The sequence below is a fragment of the Herpailurus yagouaroundi genome, unplaced genomic scaffold, assembly GCF_014898765.1.
Source record: "Herpailurus yagouaroundi ecotype Mexico unplaced genomic scaffold, PumYag 250, whole genome shotgun sequence".
Taxonomy (NCBI): domain Eukaryota; kingdom Metazoa; phylum Chordata; class Mammalia; order Carnivora; family Felidae; genus Herpailurus; species Herpailurus yagouaroundi.
The window spans coordinates 4845931-4853779 of NW_024412467.1; the positions used below are offsets into that span (position 1 = coordinate 4845931).

Sequence of the window (7849 nt, forward strand, 5' to 3'; positions counted from 1 at the left end):
AGTAGGAGGGAGACAAATCTCGAGTGAGACATGCCCCTCTCGCGCTGCCGCGGGGAAGTCTCCTCACAAGAACAATGAGAAGAAGGCATCTCGGAAGAAACGCTCGTGAATGCATGTGTACTTCATACACGCACGCTTGCACAGACCACAGAGGCCAGGGATGCTTGAAGACATTTGCAGGATGCTGTACCACAGACACTAGCTGGATGGCAGCAATATTATTTCGAGTTTGTATTAGTCAAAGCTGATTCCACTTAAGTGGATTCCTGAAAAGCACACACCATATCTTCATAGCATGATCAGGCTTGGGAAACCAATTCTATTATCTCTCCCTGCAATCTGTATCTGAACCTGCATTCTGAATAATTTATTTTTAGACTAATAAGATGCTTGCCAAGACCGCTGCTTTTCTTCGGCGAGTGGCGCGGGCAATATTCACCCATGTGGGAAAAGCCTGTCCCTTTGTAGGGAGAAGAGGCGAGACGGTTTCCATCATTCCCCCCCCCAAAAAAATGCAATTTCTTCTTTAAAGGCACACAGACACGTAACCATCAAGCTCTCCCACAAGTAATCATTAAAAACAAGGGAAATGTTTCTGCTTCATTGAATTGACATGCCTCTTACTTGCAGTTTGGCATCTCATGCTGGCAAATGGTGGTGATATTTTTCTAACGCTGTTCATGGCTACAGCTAGAGCCCTTAAGCCACACGGATATTGCTACTTCTCAGCAGGGCGAGAGCAAACAATTGCTTTCTAGAGAAGGGCTGCACTGCCAGGTATGTTTTAATAGTTACAATATGGCATGGAGGAAGGAGATGGCCTCAGGGTCTTGCAGATTCCCTCACTTATGAAAAAAGTTGCCTATTTGGGACATCGTGCCGATGATGTGGAGAAGTAGGTCTGTTTAGAAAAACTGATCACGCCGGCTAACTAGCACCACAGAATCCTCCAATGAGTGGCAAGAGTGTCTACAACAGGACTTAGTCGATAGTGCAGATATCAAGGAAAGAGACCGTTCAAGCTGCCCTTCCCAGGCTCCAATTGTGTGAGGGTGTCAGGGACCGTTCCAAACACCGAGAGGCCAGGGGTGAGCCATAGGGGCATGGTCCCTGCCATCACGGGCTCAACGTCTAGTAACTACAAATATTCCAAAGTTACCAGGAAGACAGACAGGGGCACTTTTGCACTCGTCCCTCATCATCATTCTCTAAGAACTCCCAAGTCCTGTGGATTCTTTCCTTACAGACTCCCCCTGAATTTAAGATTTCCTCTCCATTCCCCATTTCCAGAGTGTAAGCTCAGGCACTCATGCCCTCACATTCAACAAGCTTCTGTCTGGTCTCTTTTTGCATTCCAGAACGTTTGGCGGCCTGTCACCCAACGGATCCTACTCAGCCACCATATCGGTGACATCCAGAACCCTTCCGCACATGGTCTGTGCATGGCCCCTTTGTATCACCACCTTCCTCTGCTACGAGTGAAGACACCTTGTTACCCGACTATACATTATCTGTTTTGTATAGACTACTCTGTTCCTGAGCATCCAAACACGTCACCCATTGAATCAGGGAAAATGTACTAATTTGGGTCTACCGCTGTTAATAACGAGGCAAAAGGCACTGGAAAGGAAGCCAAAGCCCCATGAGGCACTCCCCTTGCCCTCAGAGAACGTATCATCTATGGAATCTGTGGTATATATTCCATGGGTCCTAACCATGCACTATCTTGAACTGCTAGCTACCTGTTCAAATTTTAGTTTCTTTAAAAAAATAATAAAAATAGTGTAAATCTGCCCACTAAATGAGCATGAGGTAAGTAGGGCCAGAGAAGGGAAAGATGACTTCTACCCAGATGCTGGGAAGGGACCGCAGAGAACCCCGAGATGTGCCGTGAGCCGTGAGATGTCTGGAGGGGTGTGGTTGAGGCGTGGGTCCAGACAGACACTGCAAGACTGAACACGCAAGCGCGTCTCCTCCACACGTTTTACATACGTGAACCCACTTCATCTTAACGGTCCTAGGAGGGATGTGTTGCTCTTTTCAGTGATCTAGAACAGAAACACCAAAGAGAAAGGAAGGAAGTCGTCCAGGACCGCACAGGGAGGGAGTGGCTGGTCTGGGCCCTGAGCACACCGTCTTCGCCCCCTTGCCGGACTCGGCACTGGATGAACGGTGGGAGGGAAACCAGCCCGGTGAGAAGACACAGCCAAGGCGCAGGGTGCCCGAAAGGATCGATTCGGTGCAAGGAGGCTGTTAGTTTTCGTAGCAGTGGGACTGTCCTGAGAACAAGCCAAGAGAACAACCCAGTCGTAGGACACGGGGCCGGGTATAGCCACAGGTGAGACGGAAAGGGGACGGGGGAGCTTGGGTAGAAAGAGAATAATAAAGAGTTTCCCGCAATAGAATCACTATCTGGGGACAGTGCCCCAACTCTGACAGCGGCCAAAGAAAAATCGAGATGGATTCTGGAGGCTTTACGGAGAAAGAAATGACGTTGCCGAAGTGCTCGCAGAGAACGATGGTGGCCACGCTGACTGCACGTGTTTTTAAGCCTGGACAGAGAAAGAAGCAGGTCCCTGTGTGCAGGAGCCGTGTCATTAATCTGTTTCCCCAGTAGCGAGCACAACGCTGGATGCATTTTTACAAAATGATGAATGAGCAAATGAAAGTCACAGAGGTAGAAATGGGAAAATCAGAAGCGGTGCTCCGTATGGGGAAAAACTACAGAGAACTCCGTGTTTCATAGGACATGCAAGGGGCAAGGTCCATCATGAGATTCCATACAGAGAAGTGGACTTTATTTTCTCCTACCCCCATTGGCCCAGATTTTCGAGGGCATGTTCCCCCACCACACGCCTCAGATCTACTTTTTGGGCCCCCTTAGATGAGGCGGTGCTCCCTCCGGCCTCTCCGGCCACCCCCATCTTTGCCCACCAGCCACACACCGATGTCATCCACGGCTAGCCTGTGATACAGATGCCACACGCACCAAGGCAAGAAAATACGTGTGTGAACATATTTTACCATTCTCTTATTTATTTTTTTTTTTATGTAGCGAAGGGAAAAAACAAAGGGAAGTTGATCAGCCTTCTCACACAATCTTAGCTAACCAGAATACTAAATTAACGAACGTACCTCATTTCGTAGGCAGTTAATGGAGGTTAATATGACATACTGCCTCTGGCTCTGCAAGTAAAAAAGGGTGTTATTGCCTCATATTATAGCTGGGGAAAAAAAAGTGTTAATAATCTTTCTCATCAGCAGTAAAGAATTGGGCTTTTAATACCTAGATATATTTTAGTAAAAGGCTAGTATATCATCTCTAAGTGGAGTTCAAGAGCAATGTTAGATAGAACTAGGGCATTTCAAGAGCCTGCTTACACTAGAGACAAAAAAAAAAAAAAAAAAAAAAAGAAAGGAAAAAAAAGAGAAGAAAAGAAAAGAAAAATAAATTACATCCAACGTCAAATTTATTGCTGCATTCTTGAAGGAAAAATATTTTTAAAAAATGGCGAATTTATGCGGGACATGTTTTTATTTGTATTGCTTCAGATCACTTCTAATAATTAATCTTTAAATGTTAAAAAAAAAACACCTTGGATCTTGCAAATAAGTGATTTTGAGTAAACGGGGAATATGTGAGAAGGTCACTGTGTTATTCAGTGACAGTCACACATGTGTTATGTGCACCTACTAATACTAATGTAAGATGGCGTGTAAAGAACAGGAGTGGTGTAAAATGAATGAAGTCTAGGTGCGGAAAGAGCTTACCAGTAACTTTACCCTGGAAGACACTTCCCATCCCTTGACAAAGGGGACCTATTGCTTTGGATGACAGTAAACAATAGCAGAGGTTAGTAAAAAAATAAATAACATAAATAATAATTATTATTATCATGATTATAGAGTTGCCTTCTTGAGCGGTAATCAACCCCACCAGGCCACTTTGAGGTCTCAGCATAACAAAAAAGAAAGAAAGGAAAAGAAATAGCTTGGACGATATGAATATTCAATTAGTGTTACTCATAAGTCCCATAAGTGAATAAGAACATTAGGCTTTAGCTTTGCAATCCTGGGACATATAAATGATGCAGTCATGATAATGTAGAGAAAGGAAGGATCTTGCAGGCTTACTTAGTAGTGTGCTAGAGGGCGGAAAATTGCATGCCATGTTTTCGAACTTCCCCCAAATGGATACTGAATTAAGATGAGCTCTTCACAAAGCAGAATGACAAAGTGACTAATTGCTGGCTGCTGGCAGACCACGGATTTCCCCTCCTTCTGTTACCCGGTGTCATTACCCTGCCCCATTTTACAGGGGCCAAGTGGCAATTTTAAGGTGGAAGGGACTGTTTGTTCACCTGTGAGTGGTTTGACCTTAGACTCTGCAGAGCACTGTCAGGAAGTCGGTCTTTCCATGCTCTTTACAGTAAACAAAGACAGTGTGGCCGGGCTCCAAATGTTACAGAAGGTCAGGGACCAAACTGCCTCAAAGACAAAGACCGCTTCCAGAAATTGAAACACAAAATAGATGTAAAGCACCAGCAACATTCCAAACCGCGCTCCTGTCCATTCTCAGTGTTTGGTTCAGACAATGTGACACATACCCAGCATCGGGGCATAATAGAAACAGAATCATAAAACCCCAGGTGCTGGAAAGCACCTTAAAGGTCATCGGGTCCAACTGCAGCTCTGAATTGTGAATGTTGCCCTTTAAAAATATCTCCTCCACGTAACCATCCTGGCTCCCACGGGCACCTCCAGGGACTGAAAAATGCAGTGCCCTGGGAGGGAGGCAGACCATCCCATCTCCTGACTGCAACAGCCTGATTATTTAAAAGCCCTGAGCCAAAAGGTCTGATTCCATGTTAGGGGAACCCTGGCTGTAGCTCCTGTTTCCTGGCCCTCGAATGAGAAGTTGGAGGGCTCGAGTCTCAAAAGTTTTCCACGTGATGGTCCTGCAAATATTAGAGGCAATCTATCATCGCCCGCTCAGACTCTCCTTTTCTACAAAGAATATATACGGTTTCTTTAACCACTGCTCTGTGACTACTACTCGATTCAAAATCCCCTTCCCAGCCTATGAATTCAGTTTCTTGGCAGCTCTGGGAATGATGCACACGTGGAGCAGAACACCGAATCCCAGGATGTGGACACACAACGTAAACGATACCGTCACCTCCCTTATTCTTGAAGAACAGATCCAGCAGAGCATAACCTGCCTTCGCTTTCCTGGCGGACACATCAAACTGGTGACTCTCTGGGCTCCCCTGTGCCTTCGTGCATATGGGTTCCACGTAAATCACAATGTTGCCATCGCCGGATGCAGACTTTGTGAATTATTTGACCTTTTATGTTGTTTGGGGTGAGTACATATAAGAATCTATAGTATTAAAACAAACAAACAAACGTACAAAGCTAAGGTGGAGTAGCAAACCAGCCCTGAAGGACACAGGAATGTATGTATAAATATAGAGACCTCTTCCAGGGGAAGACAGAACCCCCAGGGAAGGCATCAATTCCGAGAAGGCGGTGGGTACACCTGTCTTTCCTCTATCACAACAGCGCCGCATTGAGGGAACTGCCTCCGTGGTATGGAACAGCTCGGCCTGGCAGGAAGAACACCGCACCGGCTGTCAAAAGCTCTGGACTGTGGTGTCCATGTTGTAGTCAGGGATCTCTTTGCTGTATGACCACAGGTGAGCAGTCAGCGGTTTTCCAATCCCGGTTTCTTCCGATGCAAAGGACGAACCCCGACAATATGCACCCTGAGCTGCCCAGCATCACAACAGCTAATGGTCGTGTGGAATTTTAATTAAATGTCTAAAATATGTGAATACATTGGCATAAATAAAATGCTGACCCTTGGATAACGTTGCCCATAGACTTTCACGTTTAATGGTTTCAAAACATGTGAACGGCGCACGGACGCATCTAAAAGGTCCTCTGTTCACAGTTGTTTTTAGAAGATATGCCAATTAGTTACGTGAGGGAAGCCAGAATGGGGGCCCTCATTTTTTTAGCCTCTGATAAAAATAATGGTTTTCAATAGGTGAGCCAATTACGGAGATTCTTAGGGTAGGGAACGAAATAAATGTCATAATGTGATATCATCACTTTTCCATAATCCAAATGTCTTCGTAAAATGTCTTTAATTAACTCTACAGAGAGAACCTTTAGGTTGAAAAGATCCACTTTCTTTCTCATTTTTTTAACTAGAAGCCACGACAACACTGTTGCTCGATGTCAATCAGCAGCTGTCACAATGGGAACACAGTCCACATCCTTAGTTAGGAGAGAGATGGATGGCAAACGGTGACAAGAGAAGACCCGCTCATCACCTGGAGAGCTCACGCAGGGTAGAAGGAACTCCACCGCAAGGTTCTAAGACGCATCCAACCCTCCTAACGTTAACGTCAGAATAGCTGACCTTTTTGCTACGTAGGTGATTAGACTATGCAATTTTTCTCTTAGATCAAAGAACTAAAACTAAAAAATGAGAGAGGTGGGCTTGATTTTCTCAAAAGTGGAGCCCACGGTGGACCCAGCCTTTCTCTGTGCCTGCCTCTTCACTGCCCCCGGCCCCAGGTCACCGTCAGGGAGTCAGCAGAGTTCTCTGGACCCCGGCCTTACGAGGCGAGGGTCACGCAGCACACCGGGGAGCCGGAATGAGAAGTCCGGGCTGTGCCACGCACCTGTCGTCCAGACCCAGGCAGCGCTGGGGGCGGGGACCGACGCCCTTTGATATTATCTGCTTGCAAAATATCCCTAGGTGGCAAACTGTTAGGAAATTAAGTGCCTAACAGCATCGGATCTGAACACAAGTTGTAAACACGTCAGCTTACCGTCACCAACAGCGACTCTACGACGAAATGACCTAGGTCACAGGTGACCACATCTCCATCCCAGCAGTGAAGCAGCCCTTCTAGAGGACGCTTTAAAGTCAGAAAATGGCCACGCTGAGGATGCCAAATGCACACAGGTGTCTCGCTGGCCGCGACAGTCATGAAGCTCTCAAGCGACAGAGGAAGCAGGAATCCGCCCCAGACGTTCAGTTAGACCGAGCGCCTCGCCAGAGCGCGCTTCCCTGCGCGTGATGGCCTTTTCTGCAGGTCAGCGACACAGCCTCACGGGGTCTGCACAAAAGTAAAAACACCGACGGGGAGAAAAGAGCACCGGGACCAGAAAGACGAGATGCTGGTTTGTTCCTCCGTTTGCCTGAATGCGAGGTTTATGTAGACTCTATCCCCTAAGGGAAAAACTTCAATTATGCTTTTAAAAAATACTCTTGAAATGTGAGAGACGTTCTGTGGGGTTTTCTTTAAGCGAACCGAAGCTCGATGTTTCACTTTTCCGTGAAAATGATTCCGTTTACATTAAACACTGGTTCCCAATACTCTCCCTCTCCAGTACCCCCACGTTTTATATGTAGGTGGATATTGTGTGTATATATTTTATGAAGATTATCAAGTTACCAAATTTACATAATTATGCAAGTATATGAAATTATATAAATATATAGAAAGATGGCCTTAAGTTTAACAGAGTTGGCTCTCATTTTTGAGGCTCTAAAAAACAAAGATTTGCTATTATTGAGAATATTCAAAAGCATAATTTTCACAGAATATGAAGACAATAACGAAATAGTTTTTCAACGTTTATAAATTGATACAAGTGTAGCAATTCTCAGGACTCCTTTCAGGGGACAAATTTAGTTATATGGGTATATTAAAAAGATAATTTTGGGGCATCTGGGTGGCTCATAGTCAGCTGAGCACCGGATTTTGGCTCAGGTCATGATCTCGCGGTCCGTGAGTTTGAGCCCCACGTCAGGCTTTGTGCCGACAGC

General features: G+C 45.8%; 1 long non-coding RNA gene across 1 annotated transcript in view; it reads left to right on the top strand.

Moving 5' to 3' along the window:
- The window catches only part of LOC121020638 (uncharacterized), a 9835-nt gene extending 2299 nt beyond the window's left edge, over nucleotides 1-7536 (top strand). Inside the window, exon 2 of the long non-coding RNA XR_005786242.1 lies at nucleotides 1359-7536. This is a non-coding gene — a long non-coding RNA (uncharacterized LOC121020638). The remainder of the gene's footprint in view (nucleotides 1-1358) is intronic.
- The last annotated feature ends 313 nt before the right edge of the window (nucleotides 7537-7849 follow it).